This window comes from Callorhinus ursinus, unplaced genomic scaffold (genome assembly GCF_003265705.2).
Source record: "Callorhinus ursinus isolate GAN/ISIS: 27379988/994484 unplaced genomic scaffold, GSC_fseal_2.0 scaffold19, whole genome shotgun sequence".
Lineage (NCBI taxonomy): Eukaryota > Metazoa > Chordata > Mammalia > Carnivora > Otariidae > Callorhinus > Callorhinus ursinus.
Window position 1 is genome coordinate 6,924,933 of NW_027397081.1, and position 23,614 is coordinate 6,948,546.

The 23,614-nt window shown below is 40.8% G+C and overlaps 1 long non-coding RNA gene across 1 annotated transcript in view; it reads right to left on the minus strand.

Moving 5' to 3' along the window:
* LOC112840584 (uncharacterized) overlaps positions 1-17,975 on the minus strand; it is a 57,817-nt gene extending 39,842 nt beyond the window's left edge. Inside the window, exons 1-2 of the long non-coding RNA XR_012381471.1 lie at positions 17,887-17,975; positions 14,373-14,485 (exon numbers count right to left, since the gene is read on the minus strand). This is a non-coding gene — a long non-coding RNA (uncharacterized lncRNA). The remainder of the gene's footprint in view (positions 1-14,372; positions 14,486-17,886) is intronic.
* Positions 17,976-23,614: the final 5,639 nt, after the last annotated feature.

The following is a 23,614-nucleotide window of genomic DNA, read 5'->3' on the forward strand; positions in this document are numbered from 1 at the left end:
CTTTCCACAGTTTGTATGCCAGCAAATTAGATAACCTGGAAGAAATGGGTGCATTCCTAGAGATGTATCAAATACCAAAACTGAACCAGGAAGAAATAGAAAATCTGAACAACCTATAACCACTAAGGAAGTTGAAGCAGTCATCAAAAATCTCCCAACAAACCAGAGCCCAGGGCCAGATGGCTTCCCAGGGGAATGCTATCAGACATTTAAAGAAGAATTAATACCTATTCTTCTGAAACTGTTCCAAAAACTAGAAATGGAAGGAAAACTTCCAAACTCGTTTTATGAGGCCACCATTGCCTTGATCCCAAAACCAGACAAAGACCCCATCAAGAAGGAGAATTACGGACCAATATCCTTGATGAACATGGATGCAAAAATGGTCACCAAAATACTAGCCGATAGGACCCAACAGTACATTAAAAGAATTATTCACCATGACCAAGTGGGATTTATCCCTGAGCTGCAAGGTTGGTTCAACATCTGCAAATCAATCAACCTGATACAATACATTAATAAAAGAAAGAACAAGAACCATATGATCCTCTCAATAGATGCAGAAAAAGCATTTGACAAAGTACAGCATCCTTTCTTGATCAAAACTCTGCAGAGTATAGGGATAGAGGGTACATACCTCAATATCATAAAAGCCATTTATGAAAAACCCACAGGGAATATCATTCTCAATGGGGAAAAACTGAGAGCTTTCCCCCTGAGGTCAGGAATGTGGCAGGGTTGTCCACTATTCACCACCGGTATTCAACATAGTTTTAGAAGTCCTAGCCACAGCAATCAGACAACAAAAAGAAATCAAAGGCATCAGAATTGGCAAAGAGGAAGTCAAACTCTCACTCCTTGCAGATGATATGATACTTTATGTGGAAAACCCAAAATACTCCACCCCAAGACTGCTAGAACTCATACAGGAATTCAGTCAGGTGGCAGGATACAAAATCAATGCACAGAAATCAGTGGCCATTCCTATACACCAACAACAAGACAGAAGACAGAGAAATTAAGGAGTCGATCCCATTTACAATTGCACCCAAAACCATAAGATACCTAGGAATAAATCTAAGAGGCACAGAATCTGTACTTAGAAAACTATAAAATACTCATGAAAGAAATTGAGGAAGACACAAAGAAATGGAAAAACGTTCATGCTTATGGATTGGAAGAACAAATATTGTGAAGATGTCAATGCTACCTAGAGCAATCTACACATTCAATGCAATCCCCGTCAAAATACCATCCACTTTTTTCAATGAAATGGAACAAATAATCCTAAAATTTGTATGGAACCAGAAAAGATCCCGAATAGCCAGAGGAATGTTGAAAAAGAACAGCAACGCTGGCAGCATCACAATTCCGGACTTCCAGCTCTATTACAAAGCTGTCATCATCAAGACAGTATGGTACTGGCACAAAAACAGACACATCGATCAATGGAACAGAATAGAGAGCCCAGAAATGGACCCTCAACTCTATGGTCAACTCATCTTGGACAAAGCAGGAAAGAATGTCCAATGGAAAAAAGACAGTCTCTTCAACAAATGGTGTTGGGAAAATTGGACAGCCACAGGCAGAAGAATGAAACTGGACCATTTCCTTATGCCACACACAAAAATAGGCTCAAAATGGTTGAAAGACCTCAGTGTGAGACAGGAGTCCATCAAAATCCTAAAGGAGAACATGGGCAGCAACCTCTTTGACCTCAGCCGCAGCAACTTCTTCCTAGAAACATCGCCAAAGGCAAGGGAAGCAAGGGCAAAAATGAACTATTGGGACTTCATCAAGATAAAAAGCTCTTGCACAGCAAAAGAAACAACCAAAGCAAAAGACAACCGACAGAATGGGAGAAGATATTTGCAAGTGACATAGCAGATAAAGGACTAGTATCCAAAATCTATAGAGAACTTCTCAAACTCAACACCCAAAGAACAAATGATCCAATCAAGAAATGGGCAGAAGACATGAACAGACGTTTTTCCAAAGAAGACGTCCAAATGGCCAATAGACCCACGAAAAAATGCTCAACATCGCTTGGCATCAGGGAAATCCAAATCAAAAACTCAATGAGATACCACCTCACACCAGTCAGAATGGCAAAAATTAACAAGTCAGGAAACGACAGATGTTGGTGGGAATGCGGAGAAAGGGGAGCCCTCCTACACTGTTGGTGGGAATACAAGCTGGTGCAGCCCCTCTGGAAAACAGTATGGAGGTTCCTCAAACAGTTGAAAATAGAGCTACCCTACAACCCAGCAATTGCACTACTGGGTATTTACCCCAAAGATAAAATGTAGGGATCCGAAGGGGTATGTGCACCCCGATGTTTATAGCAGCAATGTCCACAATAGCCAAACTGTGGAAAGAGCCAAGATGTCCATCGACAGATGAATGGATAAAGAAGAGGTGGTATATATACACGATGGAATATTATGCAGCCATCAAAAGGAATGAGATCTTGCCATTTGCAACGACGTGGCTGGAACTGGAGGGTATTATGCTGAGCGAAATAAGTCAATCAGAGAGAGATATATCATATGATCTCAACTGATATGAGGAATTCTTAATCTCAGGAAAGAAATTGAGGGTTGCTGTAGTGTTGGGGGGTGGCAGGGATGGGGTGGGTGGGTGATAGACATTAGGGAAGGTATGTGTTATGGTGAGTGTTGTGAATTGTGTAAGACTGTTGAATCACAAAACTGTACCTCTGAAACAAATCATACATTACATGTTAAAAAAAGAAGAAGATAATTGGAAGGGAAAAATGAAGGGGGGGAAATCGGAGGGGGAGAGGGTTCATGAGAGACTGTGGACTCTGAGAAACAAACTGAGGATTCTAGAGGGGAGGGGTTGGAGGATGGGTTAGCCTGGTGATGGGTATTAAAGAGGGCACGTATTGAATGGAGCACTGGGTATTACACACAAACAGTGAATCATGGAACACTACATCAAAAACTAATGATGTAATGTATGGTGATTAACATAACATAATAAAAAAAAAGTTCATTGCATGGGATGATGGCTGTCTTTATAAACAAAGTTTTATTGAAATATAGCCAAGTTCATTTGTTTACATACACTTGTGGCTGTTTTTATGCTACAATGAGAGAGTTGAATGGTTGCCAGAGAAACTAGCCTTCAGAAACTAGCCAAAAAAAAAAAAATACCTCATCATAATACACTCTGTCATACTGTCTACCTGGTTCCCCTATTGCTATTCCTCCTGACTGCCGTTTTAGTTCAGTTCCATCTTTGTTCGAGGAACCCACCATCATTAAGCTAGCCCTGTCCACTCCCTGCCCCACCCCTTCCTTTACTTTGGACATGAGTTTGAGGGAAAGACAGAAAGATATCTCAGGTCTTGGAGAAGTCAACAATTACAGGAAAAGAGGAAAAACTGAACTGTCAGATACAGAGTTGCAGAACCTAACAGCAACCAACAGACAGATTTCAAAGCAAAACAAAAGACAGGCCTTTAATGGTGTCTAGAGTTGCAAAAACATTTGAGAAAAATGAGCAATGAGAAAAGGCTACCGAACTTGACCATTGGCAGTTCACTGGTGACCTTTGGAACTGTAGTGTCAGTTGAGTGATGTGGGAGGAAACTAAATTTCTGGCAGTGAAGAAGGTAATGATCTGGACTTCCAGAATGGACTTTGAATTACTGGCTGAGGAGGTTAGCAGTTCCTGCCTGACTAATTTCTCATGGGCAATTTTGTGATTTTGTTTCCTTATTTAACTTCTCTGCACATTAAGAAGAGCTAGTTATGCTCATCATTTGTAATCAAGCAGCTGTTGCCTCTGGAGGCTCTCTGGACAGCCACAATCCACATGCCTGGTTCCCTTGTATCTCTGATTGTTTGGTTTCACTTAAGTTTTTTTTTTCCTTTTTTTGAAAGTGTGGAGATAATCATTTTTGTCCTGGTCTGTGCTCCTTAAATCCTTGATAGCAGAAGCCCTAGAATGTTAGGTCATGTCTTTGTTGGTGGACAGACAGATCAGTGGCTTTCAGGTGTTAATGAGATGTCCTCAAAATTTATGCCCATTGTTAGAGAGCTGATGGCTCCCGGCTGAACTCTTAGATCTTTCTTAAATGGACGACCGAAGGCATTTTGTCCGCCCTGTACAAATGTCAGTCACAGGGCTCGGGTCTGCAGGACATGCTGTAGAAATCTCAGTCACATCTCAGTGATGGACTTCTTCCCCTGCTCCTTCAAACCTGAACGTCTCTAACCTCAGAGAGAACTGGTCCTCTCCCTTCCAACCGCGAGTTTGATCCACATTTCTATCACATCCTGCAGGCATTCATCCATCATTTATCCCATCTCTTCAATATTCTTAACTTTCTCCTTTCCACTGCTTTTTCTCGTCAATCTAGAAATATATATAAGCTGCTCCTTCCTGAAGAAAAATTTCTCACTTTATCTGCTTTTCTCTCAAGTTATTGCACTCTGTGACACCACTCCCCTTCTACGGCAAACTTTGTAAAAGAGAACACGAGCTCTGTGTATTATTCCCTTGCCATTTTTCTCGCCTTCATCCAATTGGTGTGGGCTCCGCCTTACCATTGAAAATACTCTGGAAAGGTCATTGCTGATCTCCCAACTGCCAAACCCACTGACTTCTTCCTCTTCTCCCCTCAGGCCCCACAAGCATCTGGTCCCTTTCCCAGAAGTCTCTTACATCATGTGCTAGGGATCCACTTGTTTTCTGGTTCTTCTCCCTCTCAGATCCCTTGCTTCTCAGTCATTTTTGTGAAATCCTATTTCTCTATGCCTTCATGCCATGGTTTCTCAGATTTCTGTTCCAGGCCTTCTTTTCCTATTTACAGATTCTTTCTGGGATCCTTCATCCTCATTAATGAATTCATCTGCCTTTCAAATGCTCAGATAACTCCCAAATCTGTATCTGTGCTCTCTCTCTCTCTCCTGAGTTCAAGACTAGTGCTATCTGATAGTAGTTTCTGCAATGATGGGAGATTTTTCTGCGCCAGGTGATGCAGTAGCCACTAGCCTCATGTGGCTATTGAATATCTAAAATGTGGCTAGTGTGATGAATTGAATATTAAGTTTTGGGTTTTTTTGAGAAAGAGAGAGACAGAGCGTGCACGTGAGCAGGTGGGGGGAGGGGCAGAGAGAATCTTTAGCAGGCTTCACACTCAGGGTGAAGCCTGACTCAGGGCTCGATCTCACAACCCTGAGATTATGACCTGAGCCTAAATCAAGAGTCGGATACTTAACCAACTGAGCCACCCAGGTGCCCCGAATTTTAAGTTTTATTTAATTTGGGCAGATCACAATGTCAGTAGCCACATGTGGCTAGTGCCTACTGTATTTGACAACACAGCTGAAGACCCTTTAATTTAAATCCCCCATTATATATCTCCTTTTAATTTCTCCCCCTTTTTTTCCCTTAACATATCCCAAACCAAACTCATCACCTAATCCCCCAAATATCTCCTTCTCTTATATTCCCCATTTCATTAAAATAGCATCACCATCTAAACATTTAGCCAAATGCCAATTCTGATTTGTATTTGTTTTTTTTTTTTTCCTTCACCTCACACTGACAATCAATTGTTTCTGTTGGCAAAGTATTTCTTGAATCTGATTTCTCTTTTACTGCTAATGACTGCTTTATGGCCAACATCCTTTGGCTTTTAGTGCATTATCCAATCACTTCATACACATATGCACACACATACTTGTGCTTGATATTTGCCATTTTAAGTGCTAAGACACACCCATCTGTACAGCCAGGGAGATCATCCTGGTTACAAACTTGAAAAGAATGAGATATCTTAAAGAAAATTAAAAGTGTTGAATTCCTTAGATTGTTCTGTTCTCTGGGCACTCTTTGGGACCTCCGCTCCCTATTATTTCAAATGCCACTTGTGTCACAAACCAATGTTGCAATGGAGGCTGCTGATTCTTTCCTTTTCCTACTCCTTAAAGATCAATCAGTAGTTTACTTCAATTCCTCCTCACTGTCTAGTGATTTCAGCAGCAACTATATTATGTCCTTAGATTGTGGCCAGAAGCTACTTTGAGGGACAGCCTTCTAGTTCTACTGATGCCATACAGCAGACCCTAAGGAAGTATCATCTGGTTGCCAGTGTCAGAGCCAAGAGCTCCAGATTTCACTCACAGAGCACCAGCCTCTGGAGTTCTTCCCAATCATAAGGTCTATGGTGGAATCCAAAAAATCCACACAGCACAGAAAGTACTAGGAATGCACAGAGGAACCCCAAGAATTCACCAGGGTGATGGTCATATCCCATGCTCAGTTGGTGTTGCTGTTTTAATTGTTTGTCCTTTTGGTTAAAAGTCAAAAATATATTCTCTTGTTTAAGTGATGGGGATTGGGACTATTACTTTTGCTTTCAACACTTAAATGGAGAAAAGCTAGCCTTTTCAAGAAATGATGCTGGAGCAATTGAACATCCATAGGCAAAGAAATGAACCTTGAACTAAGTCTTATACCTTACACAAAAAATTAGCTCAAAATGGATCATGGATGTAAATGTAAAATGTAAAATGTAAAACTTAGAACTTTTAGGAAAATGACTTGTAAGAAGGGGAGGAGGGATCAAACAAAGATCACAAGATTAAATGTTACTTCACTTTAGAAAATAGTTCCTCAAAAAGTTGATCTTAGAGTTGCCATACAACTTAGCAATTCCATTCCTAGGAATCTGTCCAAAGGAATCAAAACATAAGTTCACACAAAAAAAGTATACATGAATGTTAATAGTGGCATTATTCATAATAACCAAAAAGTAAGGACAGTCTAAAGGTTCATCAACTGACAATGGATAAACAAAATGTTGTATGTTTATAAAATGGAACATCATTCAGGGGCACCTGGGTGGCTCAGTCGGTTAAGCTTCTGCCTTCAGTTCAGGTCATGATCTCAGGGTCCTGGGATCGAGCCCCTGTCATTGGGCTCCCTGCTCTTTGGGGAGTCTGCTTCTCCCTCTCCCTCTGCTCCTTGTGCCAGCTCCCCCCACTTTTTGCACTCTCTCCCTCTCATCCTAAAATAAATAAAATCTTAAAAAAAAAAAAGATGGAACATCATTCAGCTGTGAAAAGGAATGGAATGCAGATACATGATACAACATGGATTAAGCTTAAAAACATAATGCTAATTCAAAAAAGCAAGACACAAAGGTCACGTGTTATGTGAGCTATCCAGAATAGGAAAATCCATAGAGACAGGAAAGAGCTTAGTGGTTGTCAGGGAATGGGGAGGGAAATATGGAGAGTGACTACCAATGGTTATGGGGTTTCTTTTAGAAGGGATGAAAATGGACTCCTGTCTCCCATTTAGGTCTTTCAACCATTTGGAGGCTATTTTTGTGTGTGGTGTAAGGAAATGGTCCAGTTTCATTCTTCTGCATGTGGCTGTCCAATTTTCCCAACACCATTTGTTGAAGAAACTGCCTTTTTTCCATTGGACATTCTTTCCTGCTTTGTCCAAGATGAGTTGACCATAGAGTTGAGGGTCCATTTGTGGGCTCTCTATTCTGTTCCATTGATCGATGTGTCTGTTTTTGTGCCAGTACCATACTGTCTTTTTTTTTTAAGATTTTATTTATTTATCTGAGAGAGAGAGAGAATGAGAGATAGAGAGCACGAGAGGGAAGAGGGTCAGAGGGAGCAGCAGACTCCCTGCCGAGCAGGGAGCCCGATGTGGGACTCGATCCCGGGACTCCAGGATCATGACCTGAGCCGAAGGCAGTCGCTTAACCAACTGAGCCACCCAGGCACTCTTTTTTTTTTTATAAAGATTTTATTTATTTATTTGAGAGAGAGAGAGAATGAGAGATAGAGAGCACGAGAGGGAAGAGGGTCAGAGGGAGACAGTACCATACTGTCTTGATGATAACAGTTTTGTAATAGAGCTTGAAGTCCGGAATTGTGATGCCGCCAGCTTTGCTTTTCTTTTTCAACATTCCTCCGGCTATTCGGGGTCTTTTCTGGTTCCATACAAATTTTAGGATTATTTGTTCCATTTCATTGAAAAAAGTGGATGGTATTTTGACAGGGATTGCATTGAATGTGTAGATTGCTCTAGGTGGCATTGACATCTTCACAATATTTGTTCTTCCAATCCACGAGCATGGAACGTTTTTCCATTTCTTTACATCTTCCTCCATTTCTTTCATGAGTATTTTATAGTTTTCTGAGTACAGATTCTTTACCTCTTTGGTTAGATTTATTCCTAGGTATCTTATGGTTTTGGGTGCAATTGTAAATGGGATCGACTCCTTAATTTCTCTGTCTTCTGTCTTGTTGTTGGTGTATAGGAATGGCCACTGATTTCTGTGCATTGATTTCGTATCCTGCCACCTGGCTGAATTCCTGTATGAGTTCTAGCAGTTTTGGGGAGGAATCTTTTGGGTTTTTCACATAAAGTCTGGTGCAGCCACTCTGGAAAACAGTATGGAGGTTCCTCAAAAAGTTGAAAATAGAGTTACCATATGTCCCAGCACTTGCACTACTGGGTATTTACCCCAAAGATAGAAATGTAGGGATCTAAAGGAGTACGTGCACCCCAATGTTTATAGCACCAATGTCCACAATAGCCTAACTATGGAAAGAGCCAAGATGTCCATCGACAGATGAATGGATAAAGAAGATGTGGTATATATATATACAATGGAATATTATGCAGCCATCAAAAGGAATGAACACTTGCCATTTGCAATGACGTGGATGGAACTGGAGGGTATTATGCTGAGCGAAATAAGTCAACCAGAGAAAGACATCTATCATATGATCTCAACTGATATGAGGAATTCTTAATCTCAGGAAACAAAGAGAGGGTTGCTGGAGTGGTGGCGGGGGAGGGATGGGGCGGCTGGGTGATAGACACTGGGGAGGGTATGTGCTATGGTGAGTGCTGTGAATTGTGTAAGACTGTTGAATCACAGACCTGTACCTCTGAAACAAATCATACATTATATGTTAAAAAAAGAAGAAGATAGTAGGAAGGGAAAAATGAAGGGGGGAATCAGAGGGGGAGATGAACCATGAGAGACTATGGACTCTGAGAAACAAACTGAGGGTTCTAGAGGGGAGGGGGCAGCGGGTTGGGTTAGACCGGTGATGGGTATTAAAGAGGGCACGTTCTGCGTGGGGCACTGGGTGTTATACGCAAACAATGAATCATGGAACACTACATCAAAAACTAATGATGTAATGTATGGTGATTAAGATAACATAATAAAATTTAAAAAAGGGATGAAAACGTTCTGGGATTTAGTGATAAATTTTATAGTGGTGATGATTGTAACATCTTGTGAATATACTAAAAAATGTACACTTTGAAAGGTGACTTTAATTGTACATGAATTACATATCTAAAATAAATAAAAGAAAGAAAAAGAACCTATATATGCAACTACCACATAATCCTGCGATTGTACTCTTGGTCATTCATCCCACAGAAATGAAACCTTAGGTTCATTAAAAAACAAAACAAAACAAAAAACAAAAACTGTACATGAGTCCTCGTAATGGTTTAATTCTAATAGTCAAAACTAGAAATAACCCAGATAGTCTTCCCATGGGTGAATGGTTAGTCCATTCACTATGGTACATTCATACCATGGAACACTACTAGCAATAAAATGGCATACACTCTCGATATAATCAGCCACCTAGATGAAATGCCAGAAAATTATGCCTAGTGAAAAACAGCCAATCCTCAAAGCTTACCTACTGTATAATTCCATTTCTGTGACATTATTGCAGTGACAGAATTCTAGAAATGGGAAATAGGTTAGTGATTGGCGAGGGTGAAGAATGCAGAAGGGAGGTATGGGAGGGTGGGAGGTATGACTCTAAAAGAAACAAATAGTATCCTTGTGAGGTTGGAAATGCTCCATATCTTGATTTTATCAATGTCAGTATCCCCATTGTGATATTGTGCCATCATTTTGCAGATGTTCCCATTGGGGGAAAATGGGTGAAGAGTATGAAGATATCTCAGTATTACTTCTTACAATCGCATGCAAAGCTACAATGAACCTAACACTTAAAGGCTTAATTAAAAATAAAAAACAACCTCTAAAGTTGGCCTCTGGAGGTACTTGCCAGTTTAAACTCAGTGGAAGAACTAGAATACTCTAAGATATAACATTGGCCCTTAAACTGTCTGTAGAATTCAGCTTGAGAGAAAATGCTAGGGAGATTGCACATTTGCTAAGCTGGAGCCATCTATGTCCACGAGATGGGGAGGGTCAAGTCAGAGGCATCTCTCAGGGTAAGGGGGTGTTTTGCTAGAGAGTTCAGCTCATAGGATAACTTCAAAACTCCAGGCAGGATCATCTGACTTTGGAAAAGGGATTTTAATGGGCAGTTTTATGTGGCAGCTCGGCAAGGCTACAGTCCCCACTTACTCATTTAAACACTAATAATCCAGGTGTTGCTCTGAAGGCATTTTGTAGAAATGATTAACATCATAACCAGGAGACTCTAAGTAAGGAGATTATCCTAAATAATCTGGGTGGACCTGATTGAAGCAGTTGAAAGACCTCAAGGGCAGAACTGAGGCTTCCCTGAAAAAGAAGAAAGTCTATGGGTGGGGTGTGGGCAAAATGGGTGAAGCGGACTGGGAGATACAGGCTTCCAGTTACAGAATGAATAGGTCACAGGAATAAAAGGCAGGGCATGGGAATGATAGGCAGTGAGCCTGTAGGTAACAGTGTTGAATGGCCTCAAGGAGCAGCTACAGTTATGGTGAGCACAGCGTAATACAGAGAAGTGAAATCTCTGTGTGTTGTTCACTGGAAACTAATGTAACTTTGTGTGTTAACTGTACTCAAATGAAAACATTTTTTTAAAGAAAGCAGAAATTCCACCTGTTGATGCAGTTTCAGTTCATACACATTCATGTTTATGCCTGAGATTTCCAGACTATTCTTTTTGGTGGTCTCCCCCATAGATTTTGGATTTGCCTGGCAAGCCCTAGTTGCATAACCTACTTCCATGCAATAAATATCTTAATCTATATCTTAATATATACAGTTGACCCTTGAACAACACTGGCTTGAAATGGATAGGTCCCTTTCTATGCAGTGTTTTTGTTTTTTTGTTTTTGTTTTATAAATACAGTGCAGTACTGCAAATGTATTTTTCTTCCTTACAATTTTCTTAATAATATTTTCTTTTTAGCTTATTTTATTATATAAATATTGTAACAATACATATACAAAATATATGTTAATCAACTGTTGGTGTTATCAGTAAGGCTTCTGGTCAACAGTAGAATCTTAGTAGTTAAGTTTTGGGGGGATTTCAAAGTTATATGTGAATTTTCAAGGGCACAAAGGGTCAGTGTCCCTAACCCCTGGGTTGTTCAAAGGTCAGCTGTATGTTTCAAGCAATAAATCTCTTAATATATATATAATACCAGTCTCCCTACCCTCTGGTGAGACCCTGACTGATACAAGGGTTTGCTGTGTTTAAAAACAAAAATAAAACCTCTTTTCTCATCTAGCAGATTCCAGAAATGTTTTGAAAACAACTCTGTAGACTCAAACTTTATTATGTTATAGCTTTAATTTATTTGCTAGAAGCCTATGAGTTGCAATAAAACTCCAATTCTTAACAGTCAATTAGAAAATAATAGAGTTAAGTCTAAAAGAACTCGCCCTAAATTTAGAGACCAAATGAGAGTGAGTTGTTTGATACTCAGTTTTGATGAGACATTATCAGCTAGGAGATGGAAGTTGATTTCATTGTCAAAAATATATTTCTTGGGGTGCCCGGGTGGCTCAGTCAGTTAAGTATCTGCCTTCGACAGGTCATGATCCTGGGGTCCTGGGCTAGAACCCCACACTGGGCTCCCTGCTCAGTGGGGAGCCTGCTTCTCCCTCTCCCACTGTCCTCTTGCTCTCTCTCTCTCTCTCTCTATCTCTATCTCAAATAAATAAATAAAATCTTTTAAAAAATAAATAAATTTCTTTCTCTGTCTTTTTCTCTGTGTCTGCCAGTCTTGTATTTATCAAACGTCCACTGAAACTTGGCTGTATCAGGCTAGGTGCGAGATACTGAGATTACAAACACAAGTGAGTGGAATCCTATCTTCCTTCAAAGACCTGCTTATGGTCTCTCATGGAAGAAACAAGCATAATTGACTAGTATAAAGAGTGCCTTGCCCTAAGGAAAGAGATTAGTCTCTACCATCTTTAGAGATTCGTTTTCCATTTTGGGGCAGAGTGGGGGGCATCCATGACATATCATTTGTTCATGATTTTGAGGAATCTTTGAATTATTTAAACTGCATGCCCAACAGCACACTTGACACCAGAGAACAACCTGCTAAATTCTTCTGAGTTGTTAACATTCTTTACTCATGAATTCTGCATTTCCTACTGATGACATTAGGAAACTTATTTTATTAAAGCAAAATTTCTGGAATTATTCCCTATTGCCACTTTGTCCTTTTTGGTTGTTTTTTTTTCCCCCTTGCATAGGCTGAACATGATTATCTGATTATACTTTCTCACCCAAAGTAGTGCTAAGTTCATATGTTGGATGGCAAAGTAGTAGGCTCCATGACATGCAACCTCTCTTCGGGTTCTGATTTTACCTCTATTTTAAAACTCTCTGTGCTGTCCAAAAAGAACTTTCTGTTCTTGTTATTGTATCTCTTGTAGGAGTTTAAACCAGCAGAAGAGTTATTTCTTCTTTGCCAGGTTTTTAATATCAAAGTAAAGACCCTACAGCTTTTATTAGGAATCATGACTTTAATTTACTTGTTTAGGGTCTTTTCGGAGCCGTCAAGCATGATGGTTAGGAGGATGGCTTTGGGGACAGTATGACAGGCTTATACCACATGAGCCTCAGTGTCCTTATCTGTGAAACAGGGATAATAATAAGTCTGCAAGGATTAAAGGAAGTGTCTAGCTGAGAAATACGCCCAGCGTGCAGTGAGTACTCTGTGAATCTTAGCCATGGTTTCTGTTGTCCCAGCAGCATTGTAGAAGTACCCATTTTGTTATAGCATGTGTCCTATAAGGCTAAGAAGTCATGGAATTTGTAGGAAGGGAGGCAGCTCATCGTGGCTAACAAATACCCTGACTCTGTAATCAGGGTAAATCCTAATCTTCAAAAAAGTCTCTAGAGATATATTGCACTTACCATTTTTAAAGAATTCACTTCCTCATCTGCTTTATTTACCGTACACATTTATATGACCTGCAAAGGCACATCTACCTTCCATTCCACAAAGAAGTGGTTCTTCAAGAAATGGAGGAGGATTCTCAAGCTCAAAATCTCAAATGAGGAAGACGTTGAACTAGAACTCTAGTTCTTTTGATTCTGTATTTTCCCATGACATCTCACTTATTTTGTCTAAATCAAGAATTCACGTTCTTTGAAAGTGAAGAATTTGAGTCTGATGAAAACATCCCATTTTTCAGTGACTTCCTATTTAACATGCCTCACCGAAGAGTGGAGATGCGCAGTCTATGTCTCTCAGGATCTGCTCTGGTCAGAGCTGCCTGGGATGAACTCCCTCTTCTGTACAAACATCTCAGTCATTCCGTCTTTCAAAACAAAGTTCAATGCTCATATCTTCTTGATCACCCTTGACTGCTCTTTTGTCTGTCCAACTCCCTGAACATTTATCCTGTGCTCCTTTTTATTGTTAGTTTCCTTTTTATGTGCATGCCTATTTCTTCAGTGTGACTGTTAATGTCCTTATGCAGAGGGACCCTAGCCTAGCACCGTACAGAGTTCTTTGATGATGAAGACTGGGATAATAATAGTGATAATGATTATAATACTTACTACAATATCTCCAGGTAAACTTTTTGTTGGTGTGACCTTGGCAAGCCACCATCATTTGGTCACTGATTGTTCACCTGTATTCATTCATTTGACCAATATTTTTTGAGAGTTTTCTGTATACCAGGCCCTATCTAGTTTCTAGGGTTATGAAGACAAAGAAGGTCTGAACTGAGGGACTTGCATTCTAATGGAAGAGACAGACTTAAAAACAAATATGTACATTGACATTATATATATTTCAAGTGCTATAATAGGAATATTATTAGGATGGCAAAAATGAGGGAAAGATTCCTAAGTTATTAAGAGGGCAGAGGTGGGTTCAAGAAAAACTCTAGAGAAGAGGTGGGGTTTGAAGCAAGTGCTAAAAAATGAGTAAGTGGGACAACCTTACTTATGTCTGTTGTTTTTTTTTTTTCTGCTGTTGGCAGCAAATATGTCCCAAGGCATAACAAGACCACTAGTTTAAAGTGCCTGGAGCTAAAACAGAATGGGAGATTTTGACCTTCAACAACTGGAGTAGAAGGTAATGACATGATCTAATTTAAAGATATAAATTACCTGTTATTTGGAGAAGTTGACAGTGAGATGACCCGGAATTGTGTTAAGATCATTGCGGCCTGCTTGTTCCAAAGAGGTTCCTCATCTCTGCCACTCCATGGGATTCCAAAAAGCTCATAAAGAAAAACAGAATGCTCTGCATTTGAGACTTCCACAAAAATGGTGTGGAGATATGCCTCCTTGTACAGGAGTAGGCAAAATCACAACATCACTCAAAATCTCAACATAACATATTTTATTCATAATGTGGTACCCTGTGCCAGGTACCATTACAGGAGTTGAGATTCTAGAAATGAATAAAATAGGAAAAATTATTACCCTCCTGAAGCTTATATTCTAGTGGGAGGAAATCAATAGCAAGCAAATAAATAAGTAAATTATATAGTACGTTAGGAAAAGAAAGTGTTATGGAGAAAAATAAAGTAGGGAAGGGGGGTAGAGAGTATTGGGTAGGGTGGGGTAAGCAAGTTGCAATTTTAAATAGACTCATTTGAAAAGGTCTCACTCAGAAGGGGGCAATCAAACCAAAATGTGAAAGAGATGAGGGCCCAAGCTATGTAAATGTGTGGGAGAAGAGAATTCTAGGCTGAATAAACAGTATGTGCAAATGCCCTGGGGTGGGACTATGCCTGGTCCATTAAAGAACATCAAAGAGACCGTTGTGGCAGGAATAGAATAAGTGAGGGGAAGAATATGAGGTTAGCGAGATGACTAAGGGACAGACTGTGAAGTAAGTTGGCTTTAACTCTGAGTAACATGGGGGAGACATTGGAACTTTAAAGCGTGATCTGTCTTGTTTCCGTGGAATAACCTAAGCTGCTGTATTGAATATATTCTCTCAGAGAGCAGGGGCAGGATTAGAGAGAATAGTTAGGAGATGTTTCTCAGTAATCCAGGTAAGAAATGATGTGGCTTGGTCCATGATGGTCCAGTAAGCCAGGTAAGAAATGATGTGGCTTGATAGCAGTCATATATATAATGAGAATAGGTTAGAATCTTAATTTGAAGATAAAGTCAACAGGATTTGCTGATGGATGAGATATACTGTAAGAGACAAAAAGAAAGCTAAAAGTGCTTTTGATCTGAGCTGTTTGCTGTTAACTGAGATGGGGAAGGCTACGGGAGAAGCAAGCTCCGCACTAAGTCAAGTTTTGGACATATTGTCTATGAAATATTTACTGGACATTTAAGTAGAAATGTTGAGTGGCAACTGGATATATGAAACGAGAAGTTAGGGGGAAAATCCATGCTACAGATAGAAATTTTTGAGTCATTGGCACGTAGATGATATCTAAAGTCATAAGACAGGATGTATTTAGAGGCTGTGAAGATGAGAAAGAACCAGCAAGAAGTCTAAGAAAGAGTGGCCATTAAGGTAGAAAGAAAGGTGGTAATGTGTGGTGTGCTGGAAGCCAAGTGAAAGAAGTTAACGGAAGGAGTGTATCCAATATTGTACCCAGTATTTCAGTAGATCAAGATGAATGAGAAGGGAGAATCAGTCATTGCCCTTAGCAACATGGTAATCATTGGTGACTTGATAGAACACTTATCAGTGTAGGGTGATGGGAAGAAAGCCTGACGAGACTGAATTTAAGAGGGAATGAGGACAGAGAAATTGGATATAGCAAATGTAGACAACTTTTAAATGAGTTTACTTTAAAGTGATCAGAGAAGTGGAGCTAAAGTTAAGGAATACAGTATTTTTTGTTTGTTTTGTTGTAAGGGGATAAAAATATTGTAACTGTATAACCCCATTATCCTTATTTGAAGAATAAAACTATATGCCCAGTGTAGGGACAGACCAAATTCTGGGTATCTACATCATTATCCTTCCTCTGTAAAAGACCAAATGTTCTAAGAGATTGTATTCTTTCAGAAGAATTTTTTCCCTTAATTTAACCAAAGTAGCAATCAGAATAGTTTGACTTAAAATAAACCAGATTGTAAAATCATGAGCCTCAAAGCTGACAACCAAAATCAAGATTCAACAGTAATATCCCTGGTTGATTTCACTCTTAGAAGAACACTGTCAGCTTAATGCCAACTTTAAAAACAATAATTTGGTGACCAAACCATGAAATTTTGATCATATTAAGTCTACACATTTAAGGATTATTCTTGGAAGAATCACAAAATATAGGGGTAAAAGCAACTTTGAAGAGGGTTTAATTTAATGTGCACCTTTTATTAATTGGTAACTTGAACTCCAAAGACATAGCTGAGATCACAAAGCCAGTAAAACAGGGCTGGAACTAGACCTTAGTTCTTATGGTCCCAGCAGGGGCCCAGTATTGTGTCTCGAGCTCATTTCAACCTGGGAGAATGCTCTGCCAATGCGTAAGTGGCCTGTGTATCAGTTTATATGGCAATTTTCCATGAAGAACAGACATTATAAGAAAAAGCTGCTAATTTAGCTGGTAACTGCTGAAGTCAACACGATTGATTGCTTTCTGCGCGATCAGCAGCTCAAATAAGGAATTAATGCCCAAAAGCTCTGTTTCATTCCTTGTGTGTTTCCAAGCATCATGCAGACATCTAAGAGGGATAGAATGAAGTCTGTGCTTCCTCAGGGCTTACGTCATTTCTAGAGAGGAGAGGGAGAAAGAGGGCTGACAGTTTCTAGGCTGGGCACCTTCCTGTACAGTCCCTTCTTAAATCTCAGCACAACCACGTGGGTTGGGGATGGTCATTCCCTTTTTACAGGTAAATAAAACTGGGGTTAAGCAAGGTTAATCAAGTTCCTCAAAAAGAGCTATTCCAGACAGACAGTGCCGAACGTAGGGACAGTGTTTTCTTCACACACACCCAGTGGGCAACAGGAGCCTGAGATTTTATTTACATGGTAAGGGCCTCTTTCATTTACATTTTTGAGGGACCAGAAAGAAAATGTGAGGAAAAAAAAATAACAGAACCCAAGAGAACCTTACATGTGTTTTGACCCCGTGGCTCAAAGAAGGGGTACGGTGCTGTCCTTTTATGTCTGGGTGGGGTGGGGGAGAGGAAGAGGGCATGAGAAGCCCCTGCAGTTAGTTACTCAGAGTTGCATTGTTCTGACTAATTTCTATTGTGCCACACACTGTATGAGCGTTTTTCAGCAAGCTGGTTATGAATTTTAATGTTTAGAATTTAGTGACCAGTCATGTTGTTCTATCTTTGAAAAAGTTGAATTATAATAACTTGAGGAACAATAGATTTAAATAAATGGATGTTAAATATAGTGGCAGAAAACATACATCTAGGAGTTGGAATATCTAGATTTTGGTCCTGACTCTGCTTCTTACTAGCTCTGGGACTGGTGGCAAATCACTTTGGCAGGACTCCCTGAGTCCTAGTTTGCTCATCTTTAAAAGGAACATAATGATGAGTGTTAATGGGCATAGTTCTTGAGAACAACTGAGATAATATATGTAAAAGTGCTTTATAGACTCCAGAATACCAATACAAATCTGAGTTATCGTAATTTTTATAAGTATTCTTAAATTTCTGATTGCACTATAAGGTATTTTGAACATACCAGGGTTGTCCAAGAATTTTTAGTCCTTTCTTCTGGTCCTTCTGAGAGTCTTTGCTTTTGAGGGATCTAGAATTGCAAAATCCAGTTATATCTCCTGGGCCACTTCAAAGAATCCCTGACTCTCAGAAGTTCTAGAGCCCTCGGAGGAAACAATGAATCTTGGAGTACCTTGGACTCCAACCAAATTCCCAGGTCTCTCCCATGCTGGACCTAACAGTGGACTTGGGATTCTATATGCTTTGGAAACGTGATAGTGTTTTGGGGGTGCTGTGTGCTGGTCATCAAAACTACACTGAAAATGAAAAACATGGGCCGTTCTTAATGAAAATATACTTATGCAGTTATTAATGTGTTGAGCATGGGTCACTGTACTTGATTATGTACTGCTGGCCCCTTGAAAACTTGGAATTTCCAATGTGTGAGCTAAACAACAGATGTTCCTCGGGATTAATATGAAGGACATTATCATTAGAAACATCCTCAGTGTATTGAGATCTTGCATGGAAATCTAATTCATTGGCTTATTTTGCACAGAAATTTCATTTAAAATCTACGAAAGAAAAGATAGAAGGTAAATTACTGTATTAGGAACATGAGAAGGTTTAATTAGAATTGTGGCTCACTTTTTCTTTTAAATTAAATGATTCGGTGTCTTTATTGTTTCCCACCTCATTACTGCATTCACGACTGCAGTGGATGAAAGGTAAATTGTTCTGATTTAATGGGTTGAAATTACTACAGAGGGATTTGATAGTCAGAGTTCTTCTTAGCTTCTTGTAAATGAAATAGATTTGCACTAAATATACACTGTTAACACTTTAAATAAAATACCTTTTATCAGCAGAGAGCAATTTTCATGGGACAAATTTAAGCCTGTACCTTTCTGACTTTGTGGGCAAAGGATTTGATTAAAATTGACCAGCTAAGTGTGACTGCCCTTTAGAGCAATGGAACATTCTAATGAAAAACCCATTTGCTGAGAACCGTCTGCTAGTAAGCGGTCGCTGACCGGGAGTCACCTGTGTGGTTTGGGCTGAGGAGCTGCTCTCTCTGTGTGAAGAGGAGAACAGGGAAGCAGAAATAACTTTCATGGGCCAAAGTTGGCCAAATGAGATTGTAGTCACCTTGGTCAGGAATTGCTTGGTCACAAGTAAGAGAAATCCGTTCAAATTTACTTTAATATAAATAAGGCACCAATTGCTAAGAAACAGGGTCTCTTTTGGAGGAGGGAGTGTAACAGGCCTCATGGGCGGCTGAAACCAGAGACTGGACAGCAGGTAGAAGCCCAGGCAGCCTTGTTGGCTTGTCAGCTTTTCTCCACATCAGTCCTTGGATTTGCATGGTCGCTTGTCGTTGCTTCTCTCAGCATATCTGCTTCATTTTTGTCTCTCTGGACACTGGCTTTCTCTGGTCACTTGCACATGGGCCCGATGAAGCCACCCCAGACCAAAGGTGTTGGAGCCAGTCCTGAAGTCTTTTGCAATCTGATTACTTCTCTTGGAGTTCAAGGCCTACTTAATTCACTCTGAAACTGACGGTATAGTCTGGCCTTTGGGATCCCTGGAATTCTGAGCAAGTCCCAGAACTCCAGGGAGAAGCTCTGAGGGCTGGGCCCCAACATATGGGTGTGACTTGGTTAGGAAGAATCTGGGAAAACCTGAGGTCAGCAGGTGCCCTTGGCTTCCTCCCTGGTTTCCATTTAGTGTCGTCACCCTGTTGGGGGCAGGTGCTGCCCTCATACTTCCTCCTCTGATCCCCATCTTCTCTGTCAGCAGCATCCCTTTGTGTAGCCTCATTTTTATGATCTCCATTGCCATTTGTACCTTCCCAGCTACGACCTCTCATTTATTCAGCTATGATCTGACACCACCTAGCAAACCTGGAACCCTCTGCAGTTGACAAAGAATACTTGTTTTCCGAAGGCCTTCAAGCAATGACTCAAATGAGAAGATTGCCAGATGCGAGGCAGGAGTCATTTGAGGTCAGAAGGGTCTTGATGTAAATGGTAAATCAGAGAGGTTTGGATTGAATCCCACCTCTGTTACTTTTAGTAGTGAGAACTTAGAAACTTGGTTGGCATCTCTGCTGCAGCATTTTTAATCATTTCATTTCTACTTACCCCATAGAGTTGCCATAAAGATTAAATGAGGTAAGAGATGCAAGTGTATAAGGTACCCAGGTTCGGTAGGCTTTCATTGAATGATAACCCCTCAATCTTCTCCCTTCTGCATGCCCTTCACTCACCTCTCATTACAAGAATGGTCACCTTCTTAGAGTAAGATCAACACCTTGTGGGAACCTTCAGAAATTCTACTGGCTACTCTTTCCAGATCAGGTAATTCCCCTTTCTTATGCACAGGTTGGAGATAGGCTATCACACTCTTCTGATGAGAGGTATGGTTGGTTACAACTTCCAAGACAACAAAGCGTTCCAAGACAAAGAGGCATTTCAGATCTAAAAGGTGTGTGTGGACATCATGGACCAAGGAAAACATGGGGAACACATTTCTAGTGACATCACCTTTTAACCATGGAAGCTTCTTTTTTATATAGCTCTATTAACTTACATATAACTCAGGTGTATACCCAAACGTGGCAATAATCGTGAAGATAATAATCTTATGAACAAGTGCTACATTTTTGCCACCGGTTCTATATTTACCATATCAAGTGTGTCGCGTTCTATCTCGCATAAAACCCTCAAGTCGTTATCCCATTTCACAGATAAAGAACTAAGACTCAGAGCGGTTCAGTAACCTAAGGTATGAGTGTATTAAAAGATATAGGGATTCCGACCCCCAAAACGGTGCCTTTTCGCACTTGCAACACGTTGTGCTATGCCTGTGCGGTTTCATTATCCTGGGCCCCCATCACAGCGCTCACAAAGCCACCCGGGGAAGGTCCAGGTCCCTGTGAACACTCACCCTGCTGGTTGCATGGAGAAACTGCAGCCCCACAGCTCAGATCCGGGCCCCGTCCGTCTCCTAGATGTGGAACTCTGCTACTCATTACAAACGCAGAATCTCACCTCAGACGTACTGAATAAGTACTGGCATTTAAAGAAGCGTCCCAGGTGGCTTCCGTGCATGTTCAAGTTGGAGAAACACTGATCTGGTGTGTGAACCACAGTGGATGCAGATAATTGCTTGGCTATTTTGCAGTGTGTTAATCTCCTTTCTGCATTCGCTACAATGTTTGATCCCTGTCAGCAATCTCTGTGGTGGAGCTTTTCACCTTCCTCTCCTTTCCTAGCTTTATTCAATAGCAGTTTCCGCACTGACTGAGAGGATTTGGGAACCAGGACAGAATTTAGTTTCGGGGGGACTCCTTCGCCCAATCCCAAATGGAAGGCACTGCTCAGGTCCTCCACCACAGAGCTCAGGCCCGCTGACTGGGGAAGCATTTGCAGCTCAGAAGCATAAGGGATGTTTTTCCTCATTTGCTGGATTTGAGCCTTCCTCTTTTCTGTTTTCCTTTCCACTCTGGGCTTAAATGCAACACAGTTGCATGCAGGATACCCGTCCATCTCTGAGGTGAGTGCTGAAGGTGTCAGCACTGAGCGCCCCGCTCGTGGCTTTCAAATACTTCTGTCTTATTTTTAAGAGCTAAGAGGGCCAGGGAAGGGTAATTGATTCCTTTAAGGTAGAGACAGAGGGCCACTGGGCCCTTCACTCAGGCAAAAGAGAGATTTCAAGTAATTCTTAATACGTGGCTTTTAAATTGCCTTGAGGTTGGTGAAAATAGGTCAAGCTGTCCTTGGTGCTAGTCAATCAATTAAAATAGATGATTTTTAAATCTTTTTAAAAAATTTGATGATACAGAGATGCAGCTTCCCAGGACAGGAGAGCTTCCCAGACCCCGCTCCTCTGCTCCTGTCCCCAGAGCCCTGCTTAGAAGGCCCCAGAAAGGACGCAGATGGGGAGTGAGGCCCCATGATTGCTAGCTCCAAGGCCGCTGACGGTAGAGCTCAGATGAGGGGGCTGGAAACCCTGGAAAGGGGAATTCTGTGAAATCTGACTGTTGCCTCCCACGGCTCCACAGTGGTTCTTAGGGAAGGGATATGCTCCGGGAAAGACAAGAAAGACACAGCGTGGGGAGAAGACTTGGCCATCATTCGTGTTCCAAATCATTTTTTCTTTGGTTATAAAACTAATACATGCTCATTACAGAGAATTTAGAAAATACAGAGAGGTCCACAGAGGGAAATAAAAATTGCCTGTAATCCCACTAGCCAGAATAATTATTTATATTGGGTTATAGTTCTGTTCAGATATACACATTTTCTTCTACTTCACATCTTCATGATGGTTAATATTGTTAAAAATGTGACTTGAATGACTGTGCCATATAAATGTGCCCAGTCTCACTTAGGTACAATTACTAAATGGATCATTTCAGCTATTTCTAATTTCTAGCTATTAAAAATATGTTACGAATGCTCTCTAACAAATCTTGAACCATCTGCGATTAGCTCCTTGGAATAAGCTGTTAGGAGTAGGATTATAAAGTGAAAGGTGTGATGCTTTTCAAAGTTTTTGATTCATTTTGCCTACTTGCCCCCGGGTAAGGTCGCTTCCAGTTTGCAGCTTGCTAGTTCCTACTGTAGCCTTTTCAGATAAAGTAGTTAGTATGCTTTCAGTTACAAATAATAATAACAACGACTAATTCAAAGTGACTTACACTGAAAGGAGATTTAGTGACTTGAGTAACTGGACAGTAGCTTCATTGTTTCCTCCCTCTGTTAGTTTCAACCTCAGTCTGATTTCCTTGCAGTTGTGAGATGACTGCAGGCAAAGGGCTTCTTCTTTCATACCTAGAGGAGAAGGACACTCAGTCCCACCACTGTGGATTGATGCCATTCTGATTGTCCAGGAAAGGCTAGGATTACCAGACATTGGGGCTAGAGGCTTCCGGTTACCCTGATGGGTGCAGCCACCGAGGGGCACCCTGGGAATGGAAGCAACAGAGCGAGGGGCAAGCCCACCTTTGCCATACTGTTGCTCACAGCAGCAGATGGGTGTCATGGGTGTTGGCAAGGCAATCACTATGCTCTTTATATTGTCTCAAATACTGGCAGTTTTAGGGACACCTGGGTGGCTCAGTCGGTTAAACTCCCAACTCTTGATTTTGGCTCAGGTCATGATCTCAGGGTGGTGAGGTCGATCCCCATGTCAGGCTCTGCACTGGGCGTGGAGCCTGCTTAAGATTCTCTCTCTCTCTCTCTCTCTCTCTCTCTCTCTCTCTCCCTCCCCCTCTCTCCCCCTCTCTCCCCCTCCCCCCCTCCCTCTGCCCCCCCCTTAAAAAAATCCATTCTCTTTACAGATTGTAAAATTGCATTTAGGAGCTCGAATGGTGGCTCTCATCCTGGTTGCACATTAAACTCATCTAGGGAATTTCAAAAAAAAATATGATGTCATTACCCACCTCCAAAGATGCTGATTTAATTCATACAGTGTATGTTTTAATATCTCCCCTGGAGATTCTAAATTGCTTCCAGGATTGAGACATGTTAACCTTTTGAAATACCCGCCCTCAACACTCCAGTCTACCTGTATCTCTTTCACATCCGACTAAACTTTTCTTCTTTTATAGATTACTCTGCAATCCTACAAGATACCATAAATGGCTCTCATAAGATGGAGCACTTATTCAAATGCTGGAAAAAACCAGAATGAGATGAATATTCATGACCACTTAGTATCTGTAAGTCAAGCCATCAGCAGCTTCA